Below are 13741 nucleotides of genomic sequence, written 5' to 3'. Positions count from 1 at the left end.
CCAGGTCTCCTTGATCCAATCACTTCCGTATCTAACAGGAAGCCCCAGGTAGCCATCACAGTATGAGTATCTCCTTTCCTTGGGAAACTGGGGCCTCTTTTTCTGTCCTGACAGAGTTTTGGGCATCCACCTCTCCTTCCACTTTGTTTTTTGCTAGATTAGGGGTATAGCCTTACCAAACCTCACCATTTAGATGTATTTGGGGGGGGGTATTCTCTTTACCCACTCTTTCCTAGTGGTACCAACGTGTCTTGTCCCCTTGTTGGGAAGGGACCTCTTAGCTGAAGTAGAAACCTCTGTACCTCTTGTCTTTTGCTCCATGCATCCTCTTGACTCCAGGCTTGCTACTTGTCCTCCTCTTCTTCCTCCTCCAAACCACACGATCTGGCACAATCTTTTCCCTTAACAGCTTCCTAGGTTGATTCCCAGATATGGGGTGCACACAACCCCTCTATAGCCAAACATCATTTCCCTCTTATTCTATTATAAAACTCTTTCATTGTTATCCAGGGCAAAAGGTGAGATGTAGCCCACCTCCCTGCTCCTGGTTGTTTGGAAAGTTGTGTCCTTTTCTTTTTTTCTTTCTGCAGATGGGTCTGTTTTCTGGTGTACCTATAATTTTCATTGTTAATAATGGAGCTGAGATGGAAATCAGTTCACGTTCAGTTGAATATGTGAGTGATAGTGGTCACTGCATGCTTTGTTTCTGACTGGTCTTTGAGTGTGTGACTTTTCTGTTATGTGTTCATTGATTTTGTTTTTTACTTTCTTTGCTGCTGTACACAGCCAGCCACTACTTTCTATGGCTGCTATGATGGTCAGAGCTCAAAATTCATCTCTGGAATTTCTGGTTACTGGACTCAGTTTATGAAAGATCGGCTGTCAAAGGCCAACTCAACCCCTACAACTCCCTTATCTATCTATCCTTCATTATTCCTCTTTTTTCTATGACCAAAAAGATTGCTATAAAAAGTGGCAATAAACTTAAAGTGGTTACCCACATCATTTCTGAAAATATCATGGGACAAATTTTGGCCATCCTAGTTGCATATCAGCTACTGAATAACACTCTTTCTGGTCACTTTGGAGAGTTTTCATTCAATCTGTGTCAAGTTAATGACCACTATAGTCTTACCCACTGGATTAGGATACTCTTTCACTTCACCTCTCATTGCCATCGGTTTTCATAAAAGTTCCCTTAGGATCTCCATGGGTGGCTATTCTCCAGGAAGAAATAGGCTGCAAATAGTGCTACAGAATCAGTGATGATTGAATTTATTAACAGCGATTAATAACAGGATTGTCACACTCCTCTGTTTAGCACTTTGAACCTAAATGTCTCTTCCTCGGGTAGGAATATTGCTTCTATGTCAACCAGTCAGGTATTGTAAAAGACAAGATCCAACAATGCCAGACAGATCTCCAAAACTGTAAGAAATCTCCATGCCTCTGGCCAGTGGCTCAATGAAAGTCCAACAGGGAGTTGGGTAATACTCTTCTTACCCTTCTTCTCCTTTTCTTAATCCTACTAGTCACATCCTGCATTATAAACCTCTTGTCTAGATTTCTTCAATAATAAATCCAAACGCTTTCTAACCAGACCTTGACTTATTTGCTATTTCAGGTTTGAAAGTCACTAGCTGTCAGAGGCTGGGGACTCCCAAATTATACTCCGGTGATGAAGGTCAAGTTTGTCCCAAGGACTTTGATGCCCGCATTCAACAGGAAGTAGTCTAATGATAATTTCTTCATACCATTTGCTGACTCCCTGATTGTTTAATTACAGTAAATGCAAAAAGGAATACTGTAAGCCCTAACAAATCCATTTGTGATGTGTGTTGTGCAGTGTAAGGTGTTGGCATTCCTTGGCTCTCAACTTTCTCCTCAAAGATGTAACATTTATACACACTTCTCATCAGCAAGACAGGGCATACTCTTCTATGATGTCAAAGCTGTCTTCACTTTCTTTAGTGGCTAAAAAATCTAAAGTTTATTTTTTAGCCAAGAGAAACTAGAGGCAGTCCCCAGATACTTCTGAATATTTCTTTTCATAAGTATTAAGTAACCATCTGGGTAGTGTTTATCACCATCTTGATGATTTCTTTCAAAACACTTTTGCTATGTCAGAAAAAATTTTTTTAAACAAACGCCTTAACTTTAAACAAAACATACAAAGCAAGGCACTTAAAAATAGATTAAATGTTAATAATTTAGCCCCCACCTTCCTCTAATGTGACAACCTTTTCTGTAGAAAACATTGTATCTTTCAGAAGCATCTCAAACACATCCGTAGAGGGAAAGAGGCAAGGCAACATCTAGTTCACTGATTCAACAAAACTATATACAACCTGCATAACCCAATACTGATTGTCACACTCCTCTGTTTAGCACTTTGAACCTAAATGTGAAATGCATATAGAGTAAGTAACAGCCAAGTGCACAGTGTTCTTGTTAGCACAGAATTGTTTAGGATCCTGCAAGGATCACACAGTATATGGACAAATCCATATCAATCATCAGTGATCATGAAAACAGCTCATTGCACTTTTATTAAGTAGACAAAAATATCATATGTCTCCTCTTTAGCATTCACATAAAGAGTAGGAGTATACCACACCCATTCTCAGGTAAACCCAGCTACAACTCTAAACCATTTTGCACTGTTTGTTTTATTTTAAAGATGTATGATAAAATGTCTGCCCTCTCAAATTTTTTAGGAATACAGTGCATAAGTGTTCAGTAGGTGGGTGAGCATACCACAAAAAAGATCTCTAGAGCAATAACCTCATTACAGTACTGACACTCTATACACACTGAGCATAAACCCTTGCAGGGGGAACCACTTTAGTTGGTGGTTCTTTTTTTTTCTTATATATATATATATATATATATATATATATATATATATATATATATATATATATATAACTAATTTATTCATATTACACCTCAATAGTTATCCCATCCCTTGGTGGTTCTTAATGAAGTCTCAGTCACAGAATACAGCTCTGCACACAGTGAACATGCACTAACTATCCACAGCTGGTGATCATCAGAAAATGCATGCTGTTCATTCCACCTACTCTGTACATCTGAGTTAAGGAAACATAGGCTTTGCTTTACCTTGGCCAAGCAAGAAGAACATATGTGAAGAAGCCTTAGAAGAAGGTCCTCTCTCTGGTAATGGAAAGAGTCACATCAGCAAGAGTCTTATGAAAAGCACTTATTTCCCGCATCCCCAAATTGCTGTATCAAAGACAGCCTATTGAGTGTCTTCCAGCTGAAAAGCTTCCAACCAATACCAGGCAAAGGAAGAACATAGAAAATCAACAGTGACTTGTTTGATTCCTAGAATCTTATTTTACTTTGACCAGCTTCTTGCAATCAGAAATCAAGAGACAATACTAAATTTCACATGTTTAGCCTGAATACACACACACACACACACACACACACACACACACACACACACACACACACACTTTTACTTCCTATATTTGAAGTACGGTATGTAGAATATGCCTTTCTGGGGAAAACTTATCCAGACATCAATAATGCTACCCCTTTGTGTGCTTTTGCTATGCAAAACAAGACAAGAACACAGACAAACCCTCCACCAGCAATCTAGCCAGTTTGTGAGTTTGGATGCATTTTAAGACCAGACTGAGAAGCTGAACAAGAGGTTCAAATCATGAGTTATGCCTTTAACAGAGTCAGCTGTGAATAGCACCAGTGTCACTTCCTGTACCAAACATATCTAGAGAATGTGGAGATGATTACAGGAGAAGTAGTTTTCCACACATGAGACACTTGCCTTGACTTAAGCCTTTCCAGAAAGCTTAAAGCTCTCTAATATACAGTCCTGTTGAAATTCCGTTTGTTCCTCTTTATCTCCTCAGTGCACTTTGTCCTCTGGCTGCTTGCTTCTGTGTTTACTAGATTGCAGCACAGGAGAAATACCTGTTTAATTTCTTGCTTGATGTTGCTTCATTTGGTTTGGGTATTGCTTTCCTATCTGCTTTTGGCCAGAACTTTAGCAAGATTGGTTTCAGTGAAACATTGTCCTTCCATTTAGTAGAAACATGGGGACTCTTACATCCTCTCCCAGCTATTAACCCCCCTCTCTAGGAACAAACATAGGTGGTTTGCTGTTTAACTCTGTCATCTTTTAGTAAGATATGCTATAGATACACAGCTCTTTATATGTTCCCATGCATAATTCTTATATAAGAAGGGGTAGTGGGCTACATCAAAGAAAGGAAAGCTGAGGCCAGAAAGATGGCTCAGTGGCTAAGGGAACAGCTGAGCTTGCAGAATACGTGTGTTGAATTTCCAACATGGTATATCATAACCACTTATAACTCTAGTTTCAGGGGATCCAACACCCACTTCTGTCCTCTGAGGTCACTATACACACATGACAGACAGACAGACAGACATGCGGGCAAAATAACCATACATATAAAAGAAATAACAACTTTACAAATAACAGTAAGGGAACAATGAAGAAAATTTGAGGTAAAGGGATGTAAGAGAACATGCTCATGGCATCGTTCTTTCACTGAAAGGAACAAAATGACCTACAGAAACGAAAGTGAGCAAGGCATTGTGGACCAATCAAGGAAAATGAAAAACACTAAACAGTCACCATGAAGATTTAAAAAAAAAAGATGTTAAATAGAAGAGAGTGAGGAAGCAAGGAGTTCAATTGACTTTCGGGTCTGAGAGTATGGATGAGATGTGTTTGCAAAGCAGCTAATCAAGAATATAAGTGTGCAAGGAGTATTTAGTTGACTGGAAAGGAGGAGATGGGTGAATGCAGGTGTCCACCTTAATCTACAAACTAACAACGTTGGTTTAGCATGGAAACACAGAAGAAAAAGAATCTATGTATGGGCCCAGTCAATAAAACTTCAAAATATCACCTGTGAAGTCAATTGTCTTTGTTTTGTTTTGTCTTTCACTTTTGTTTTTGTTTTTTTGAGACAGACTTTCTCTGTGTAGCCTTGGCTTCCCTGGACTTTCATTGTAGACCAGGCTGCTCTCAAACTCACAGAGTTCCACCAGCCTCTGCCTCCGTAGTGCTGGGATGACAGGCATATACCACTATACCACTACCATGGCACATGGTTAGGAGTCAACTGCTAATGTAGGAATAAAAAAAGTTATTTAAAAATCACAGGGAGTTCATGTCAGATATGACACATATGATAAGCTGATTAATTAAGGATAGTGAAGAATTACATTAATACATTAGAATCCTACTGAAATATATGAGGAAGAATTTCCTCGTAGAAAATAGTAAAGGAAAGGAAAGTGTGTGTGTGTGTGTGTGTGTGTGTGTGTGTGTGTGTGTGTGTGTGTGTGTGTTTAAGTGTGATCACACTTCTAAAATCACATGTGTAGGCATGTGACTGTATTGCATGTGTGTGTGTTTTGTCATTCACACCGTGTATACTGAGACAGATTCTCTCAAGTTAAGCCCATCTCTAGTCTAGTTAGCCAGTATGCCAGTGAAATACTCTGTATCAGGGATTATATGCCATCTTTTTGCACCTGCCCTGCCTTTACACTCATTTATGCTTGCTTGGAAAGCACTTTATCTACTTGTTTCTTTCCCTAGCTCAAAAGCAGCAATTGTTTAAGATAAAAAGGCCAATGAAAGTTCTAACATGTTTGTTGGTTGGTTTGTTTGGTTAAAGTGCCAGTGAGAACACAGTGAAGTAGAAATTTCAACACTGATAGTGAGTGAATGGTTGTTTCACAATGTATGCCGTCTTTTTAAGCAAAACAAAACAGTTTCCAAGCAGACCTTCTGGAAATTTTGCATTATAAAGTTAGTATTTGCCAAATATAGTTAGCATTTGACAAGCTGCATACTCACCTGTCCTTTGCAAAACCCACATCTTAAACTGCCTTAATACCCACCTTACTCTACCCCCCATGCCTGTCATACAAGAGTCAATCAAAGTTTAATATTTAGCCATAGTAAAGCTAGCATCCTTCTGGTATAACTCTTGAAAGCTCAGGAAGGCAACCGTTCCCATGAAATAAAATGTGAAGTTCAAAAATTTCAAGGGAGATAATAGAGAAGAGACCATTTTAAAAATGCAAAGAAGTGGATCTTCTCCAGAGGACATACAAACAAGATCTGACAGCCCTCCCTCTGTCTGTCACTGTCACTGTCACAATTACACAGACATTTGTTCTCAGACTTGGGTTTGGTTCCCAGTACCCATGTGGTGGCTCATAATGGCTTGTAACTCCAGTTCCAGATGACACAGTGCCTTCTTCAGGCCTCAACAGGTACTGCGTATGCATGGTACACAAAAACATACATTCAAGCAGAACACCCACATACATACATAAATAAAATATTGAAAAAACATTTTAGGGCAAGGCTCTATGAAACTCAAGTGCAGATTTAACTCTGAAAAACAACAGAAGATAGTGGGCAGCTTAGGTAGCACAAAGAACTTGGCAGAATTGTAACAAACATCAAGTTCAGCATCCTCATACATCTGTTGCTGCCAGTGAAGCAGTGCTGATGAGTATCTAATTACATTTTTAATGTTTATTTGAATTCACTCTTTTCATTCAAGACTGTTGGATTTCACCAAGGAAATGGTCTTTTTGCTATTGGAGTGCTGGAAGAACAGTGACCCACACAGTTAGAAATATGAAGGCATAAGAGACCTAGTTAAAGTAGTTTTTATAACACAGTCACATGAGATAACTCCTATTAATTAGAGTGATGAATTGCTCCATTCATACAGGAGGAATCCAATTTAGTGACTTCTCCCAGATCAATTATCTCCTACTATCTCATGATGGAGATTAAGTTTTCATATAAGACATGAAGGGGACAAACCATGTTCAAACCCTTACAGTTAGTGTGTTCACCAGTGGAATGTGAATTTCAGACAGTTATAGGGGCAGGTTGTCAAATGTGAATGGGTACCAAATTACTAAGTCTGTGCTATCAAGACACTAAAGATGGGTTATCAGGAGGCTGGAAACACCATTTCTAATAGTGTTAAAGATCTTTGTCCAGTTTTCCTGCCTGAGTCATCATTTAAACTGTAAAGTGTAGAAAGGACAGCAGGCTTGTGTTTTACAGTTATGGTAAAAGATTGGTGACCCAAACAATAGCATAGAGAGGAGGATAGAAATCTGAAACAAGTTTCGTTTTCTCTTTTCCACTTATTTATTTATTTATTTACTTATTTATTTAATCACTTTACAGCCTGATTCCAGCCCCCTCTCTTTTCTCCATCCAGTTCTATCCTCACATCCCTATCCCCAGTTTCCCTCTCTCATACTTCTCAGAGAAGGGAAGGACCCCATGGGACACCAACAACCCTGGCACCCCAAATTGCATTAGGACTAATCATGTTCCCACATCCCCTCCCACTGAGGCCAGACAAGGCAGGCCAGCTAGAGGAAAGTCATCCAAAAGCCGATAACAGTGTCAGGGAAAGCCTCTACTCCCATTGTTAAGGGACACACATGATGACCAAGCTACACATCTGCTACATATGTGTAGGGAGTATAATTATAGTCTGGCCATGCTATTTGATTGGTGGTTCAGTCTCTGAGACTATTTTTGTCAATAGAGCAATGGAAAAAGATCTTCACAAACCATGTGGGGAAATGCAGCAGTGCTGGTACTGACCATTACTTGTTTTTCTCTGCAGTTGAAACATTGTGCTTCACTGGTTGCCTTCATTTTCCTTGTTTTGAGTCTCATTATTTGGCCCTTGGTTTGCCTCCTCTTGGAGAAATAGGCAACAAGAACAAACATCAGTCCTAGAAAGTGTTTATGTGTTTTGGAAGTAAAAAGTTGGAAATGTCTATAGATATTGAGACAAAAGGCTGAGACAGGAATGAGAACTTTTAATTTTAAAAGCTCGGATTTTGTTCAAGGAAGGTGTAAAGAATGGATACTGGCAAGGTGGTTTAAATTGAGATGTTTATGGGTTGTGTGAAAGAAAATCTAAGTAGATTATTTGGTGGGGCAGAGTTGGGCGTTTTTAAGGTGAGATTTGGTAACTCGTGGAGCTGAGAAAATTGAGTAATGAGGTAGAATCAGCCTCTTGGCAACTGAAGAGGGAAGGACTAAAAAGGGGGAAGGAAAGTCCGGTGCATAATCAGTGCCTGAAAGGCAATTATATGAAGGGAACCGTAGAGCAGAGAGGGACAATGGGAACACTAGCAGAGAGAAAGTCTTGAAGCAAACATAAAAGTTTTACTAGTTTTTTTTTGACTACCAATAAGGGAACATTGTAGGGTGAAGAGGTTACCCATAGAAACAGTTTGGATAAAAGGTGTTGACTAATGGGTTTGAAGCCTCAGAGGCTGGCTAAGGGTAGGTAGTGTCAGGGTTTAGAGATGTAGGCAAAGGGTCTTTCAGTGTAATAGAAAGAGGTGTATGATGTGCAGCATGGGAAGGAGATATAGTATGGGTTTTGGCTGCTCATTCAATATCACATCTTGAAAGGATATATTATAGTAGGAGGTATGATCTGAAAGGCATATGTATGAATTAAAATGTCAAAGACTTTTTCGTTATCCACACAGTTGTCCTAGAATCCTGTGGTCTTGATGGCTGGACAGTGGTCATAGGTCTTCGGCTCCTACACAAAGCAGTGAATCCTTGGCTCTAGGACCCATGTCTGAAAGAAATTTTTTCTATAGGGGAGAAACTTGGGGAAATTGTCCTTAATTTGACAAGGCAGAGTATGGGAATCAAGACAAAAGTGTTTACAGTTTGAACTGAGCCCTGAAGCAGGCAAGGCATGAGGCAGTTTTACTTGGTGGTTAGCATTACCATAATCTAGATGAAATAATTACAGTGCCCTATCTGTCTTCTTTGGAGACACTAGGGCTTATATTAGGCATGAATAAATCTCTCTAATGGGAGGATGATCATTTAAAATATTATATTAAGGAGATATCTGAAGAGTGTGAGGTTCATTTGTCTAGTATGATTTTAGGCTTAGCTTTGTAGGGTTTGTCTAGTCCAAGGAAGGAGGGAAAGTGTGGAAAAATGAAACTCCACTGAACAAAGTAAGGACATGAGGTAGCCTTGGAAGTTTAGAGCATAATTAAGATATAAGAGATTTGGGGTCCTATGTTTGTGTAAGCTGTAAGGGGAGTTTTGTCAGAGGAAAAGATGAAGCAGGAAGTTTAGAACAGGAAAGGGTTAAGATGAGAGAGTAGCTGAAGAGGAAAGAGAAGGCAGAGGTAGGTTTGGTATAACAAGACCATAAAGCTGAGTGGCCACCAAAGAGAAAGGAAAACTGCCAGTCAATCTGACCCAGACAGAATGTGCTAACAGTGGTCCACAGGAGTCCACCATGGCTGCTGTGGTGTGGTGCATTGTTCCACCTCCAAAAGACAAAACAGGGAAACTCAACTCTCATCATTTTATGTCTTGGGGAGTGGTTAGGATGGGAACTAAGGGGAAAACTCACCAATTAGCCACTATTGGACCAAGTGAACCAGTATCAGCAGTATGGAAAGTGTAAAAGCTGTTTTTGGGATACTGTAGACCTTTTCAAGTTATTACTCAAGTCACGGAAGCACTGAAAGTGAGATCAACCTCCAGGAACCAGTACCACACATACACAGATGCCGAATTCTTAGTACAAAGAAGATTTATTACCTCTGAGTTGTAGAGAGTGGTGGAGCTGCAAAGGAATCATCATCATCAGCAGCAGCAGCAGCAACAGCAAGAACAAGAAAAGCAAAAGAGAGTTAGAGACTGTTTCTGTAGGAGTGCTCTTTAAAGGGGGGAAGGGGGATTGTGTGTTAGGATGAGGACCTTAACCATGAGGACATATTAACCAAATGATGAGATTTTGACTCATGGACCTTGGTAGTTGTTCATAATTGAGTTAGTGGACAAATAATGGAACAGACCTTTTGGACCAGTGTTAGGAATATAGTGGTTTTATGCTAGGGAGAGGAAAGGGGTAAAGGGGCAAAATCCATCTGCAATGTTTGCCCTGGTTGGGCCAGGGTTTGTACTCTCAGCCCATTGTGTGCCATGGTTGGGGCTGCTTAGTGCTCCTTCATTTCTCTGTGCATTTTGACTGCTTTCAATAAACTTGAAGGAAGTTAGCATTGGCCAATAATTTTCAGTATTTTACAACTTTAAAAATATACAACTACAAAGAATTAAAAAACAACAACTACAAACAAACAAAAAACAGCTCTTATGGAACATGCCTGTAATTCCAGTACTCCAGAAGCAAATACAAAAGGATTCCAGGAATGTCAAACCTTGCCTGGTCTATTTAGTGAGTTGCTCATACAATCAAATGTCAATAATAAAACTACATCTTTATACAAAACAAGAATTTAAAAGGAACCCTCTGTCTAGCACAAACAAGAGAAACTTCTGCAAAACTGATGAACTAATTAGAACTGATTAGATCATTGGTAAGTGACTGTGGGAGGTATCAATGTTGCAGGACAAGATACAAATAATCTGGGGACATTTTTTACCCTCTTATAGACATTTTTAAAAGGGCAATGAGTTATTTTTCTCTTTATTTCTCTTCCTGTTTTTTCCAATTTTTTGACAATGAGCATTTATTATACTACCTTTTAAGTTTAAAAAACTTTAAAAAAAATTAACCTTTAATACATGAAGCCCTCTGAAGGAAATATGTCCTTGTGGGGCTGGCCTTCAGGTTTCCAGCCTGTCCCTACTCTTCCCATCACTTTGCTCATTCACCAGTGGCCCACTCCTGCATCCTCCGCCATGAAACTCTGTACTTTAAGCCATTGTCTGAAATAATCTCTTTTTCCCCTAACTTCCTTCTTGTCTGGTATTTGGTTACAGCAATGAGAACAGGAACTTAGTTCATCAAGAAACACACTGTAGAGACCAAGCCAACACAATTTTCAGTTCAGGGCCTGAGCACTTGACTCTCCCCCCAACCTCTGCCCTCCCTAGAGTTTCCAGGGAGAGCCACAAACACATAACTAGTAACTGTTCCTAGGATCTTGCTCCCAGGGCCATCTAATCAGAGCTACAGGTCACAGTGACCAGAACAAACAAAAAATTTCCTCCTACGGTCTGGCCCTGGTCCCCTTGCTTATCCCTGGTCTTGCAGCCTATCAACTTAAAGGTCACCCTGTTAGCCAATCAAGTTTGTACTAATCACTGTTGCTGAAGTCTGCTTCTCTAAAGGGTATGAAAAAGACACTGCTTTTGCTGCTTGGGGTCTCCTCCTTCCCAAAGGCAGGCAGACTCCGTTGCAACAAATCAATAAAAGCCTCTTGCATTTGCATGGATCTCAGACTTTGTCTCTCATTGGGGCTTCCAGGAAAAGACTCTCCTAACATAAGTCTTACAAGACGTAACAAGTGTAAATAGTTACATATTGCTAGTAGTTAGAAACAGTCTTCTATTCCAGCCTCTGCTGGTCATTGGATGACAACACTGCACACATGGAATAAGTAAAACCCTCTATTGGTCCTGTGCTAGTGATGGAAGAAGAGAAAACAATGCACTCGAAATATTACTAAACCCTGCAACATCCATGAGAGAAGTAAGCCAGTCCTACAACAGCACTAGTAGAAAAGCAGCATGGTTAGCCTATAAGACCTAGTTCTTTCCCTCCTTTCCTCCCTTCCTCCCTCCATCCCTCCCTCCCTCTCTCCTTTTGTCTCCCTCTTTCTCTTCCTCCCCCCCACCACCTCTCTCTCTCTCTGTGTATGTGTCTCTGTGTGTTTTAATAAAAAATTATTTTAATTGTAGAAAATTATAAACAATTGTAAAGCAGAAAATTTAGCACCTATGGGTTGTCTCAGCAGGTACCAGCACTTACAGACAAGCCTGAGACCCTGAGTTCTATTCCTGGGAAGCAGACACTGGGAGGAGCGAGATGATTACTTTGGGTCACACATATGTTGTATATGTGCCACTAATATAAATGCCCGCAAGCAAATGCAGATAAATAAATACATAATAAATCAATATAAAAAGGTAAAATAACTAAAAGTTTAGTCCAAGAATAAACATGTCAGATTTACCATATTGAAAAATATGGTAGGCACTTCCATGTGAGATCCAAAACCATAGCACTGATCTAATTAAAACAGCATCTTTTGAGCACAAACAGGGTGCTGAGACAAGGCTGGATTCAACCAGAACCAGGACTAATGGGCACATAATATGTAAATATAACTCAACATGAAAAGTAAAGCTTATTAATAAATGATCTTGTCCTTACATCTAGGCCCCCTCTGGCAAAATAAGAAGAGAAAGCCCTGGCCAATATGATGCTCTGCAGTTCCAGTGGTTGGTGGATGCCAATCATGTGGCATTCACATGGGTGAGCAGCCATGTGGATGCTTGGAACCAAATCCTGGTCACTGAATAATCTCCCCACACCGTGTGAATCACTTTGAAAGCTCTTTTATTTATAGTGGGGATTCAAGCTGCAATGTTCTTTGAAAAATTCTAGAAAGGATTAATTAACACAAACCTGCATGTGTGCTTAATAAAGATTATGAAATATTGAGAATAGGTTCTCCAAGATGGTAGCAGCATGGACCGTGTTTAGAAGAAGCTCCAGTAAACTATTCAGGGAATGTCATGGAATTCTTAACCAGGAACACCAAGCTCCGTACTGCACTACAGCAGGAGTACTCTACAGTTTGAAAGGATCAAAACACAGAAAACCTGCATGCCTCTGAACATAGGAGGAGCGCAGATGCTCTAGTACCATAGCTGCAACAGTGGCAGCTGAGGTTGGCAGCTGAGAACCCTCCAGCAGAGGCAATTGGCATGGTGACCAGTGGGAGAGGGGATTCAGTGCAAGATTTGGGCCCTGGGACCCAAGCGCAACTTGGCATGCAGCTCGTGCTCTGAGACCCAAACTGGACTCAATGCGCAGTTAGGCCCCTGAGACTCTGGGTGAGCTCAGAGCGCAGTTTGGGCCCAGAGTCCCTAGCTGAATTTGGCATATGGTCTGGGTCCAGAGAACCTAGCTGAACTTGGCTGGCAATTTGGCCCAGAGACTCTGCCTGAGCTTGGTGTGTGGTTTGGGCCCAGTGACCCAAACAGGACTCAGTGTGTGGTTTGGCCCCTGACATCCTGGCTAAGCTGAGTGCATGGTTCAGCCCCTGAGACTCTAGCTGAGCTCAGTGATCAGTCTGGGCCCAGAGACTCCAGATGAATTCAGCACAGGGTTTGGGCCCAGAGAACCTAGCTGAACATGATGGGAAGTTTGGGTCCAGCGACTCTAGTTGGACTTAGAATGTGATCCGGGTCCTGAGACTCTAGCTGAACTTGGTGAGCTTAGTGTATGGTTTGGGCCCAAGACCCTGGTTGGACATAGAGCTAACTGGACTAAATGCATGGATTGGGCCCGGAGACCCACTGGGGTCCAGAGGTGAGAACTAGACTCAACGTTTATGTTGGATCCATAGATGCTAACTGGACTCAGTGTGTGTGTGGTTTGGGCCCCATGACACTAACCTGGACTATGTGAGCAGTCTGGGTCAGGAAACGTTACCAGGAACCACAGACCAGAGGAGCATCAGAGTTCCAGAACTAAGGAAATCTCAAGGAGACAGGGAGGAGAGTGGACATCAGACCCCTGTGATCTGAACTGTGTCAATCCCTAGAGTGCTCTAGTGCCACAAGGGGACCCAGAAGGCTATGCACACTTTGGCCTGACCCAGCATGCATTCTGAGACTCAGGATAATTACAGAATCCAC

At 40.8% G+C, this 13741-nt stretch overlaps 1 protein-coding gene across 12 annotated transcripts in view; it reads right to left on the bottom strand.

Annotated features, from left to right (window-relative positions):
- The window catches only part of LOC311588530 (solute carrier organic anion transporter family member 1A5-like), a 61590-nt gene extending 51820 nt beyond the window's left edge, over positions 1-9770 (bottom strand). For 5 of the 12 annotated variants that reach the window (XM_084766258.1, XM_084766265.1, XM_084766256.1 and 2 more), the window contains exons 1-3: positions 9668-9768; positions 3811-4124; positions 3124-3173 (exon numbers count right to left, since the gene is read on the bottom strand). The gene's annotated coding sequence lies outside the window, so the exon portion shown is untranslated. Of the gene's footprint in view, positions 1-3123; positions 3178-3753; positions 4125-9667 lie in introns of all 12 variants that reach the window. The other 7 variants (XM_084766262.1, XM_084766263.1, XM_084766261.1 and 4 more) reach the window with 6 other exon arrangements.
- Between the last annotated feature and the right edge of the window lie 3971 nt (positions 9771-13741).

Source organism: Acomys minous (assembly GCF_964271855.1).
Source record: "Acomys minous genome assembly, chromosome: 17".
NCBI classification, from domain to species: Eukaryota; Metazoa; Chordata; class Mammalia; order Rodentia; family Muridae; genus Acomys; species Acomys minous.
Note: the sequence above shows the minus strand (reverse complement) of the source record. Positions and strands in the feature narration are given on the sequence as shown.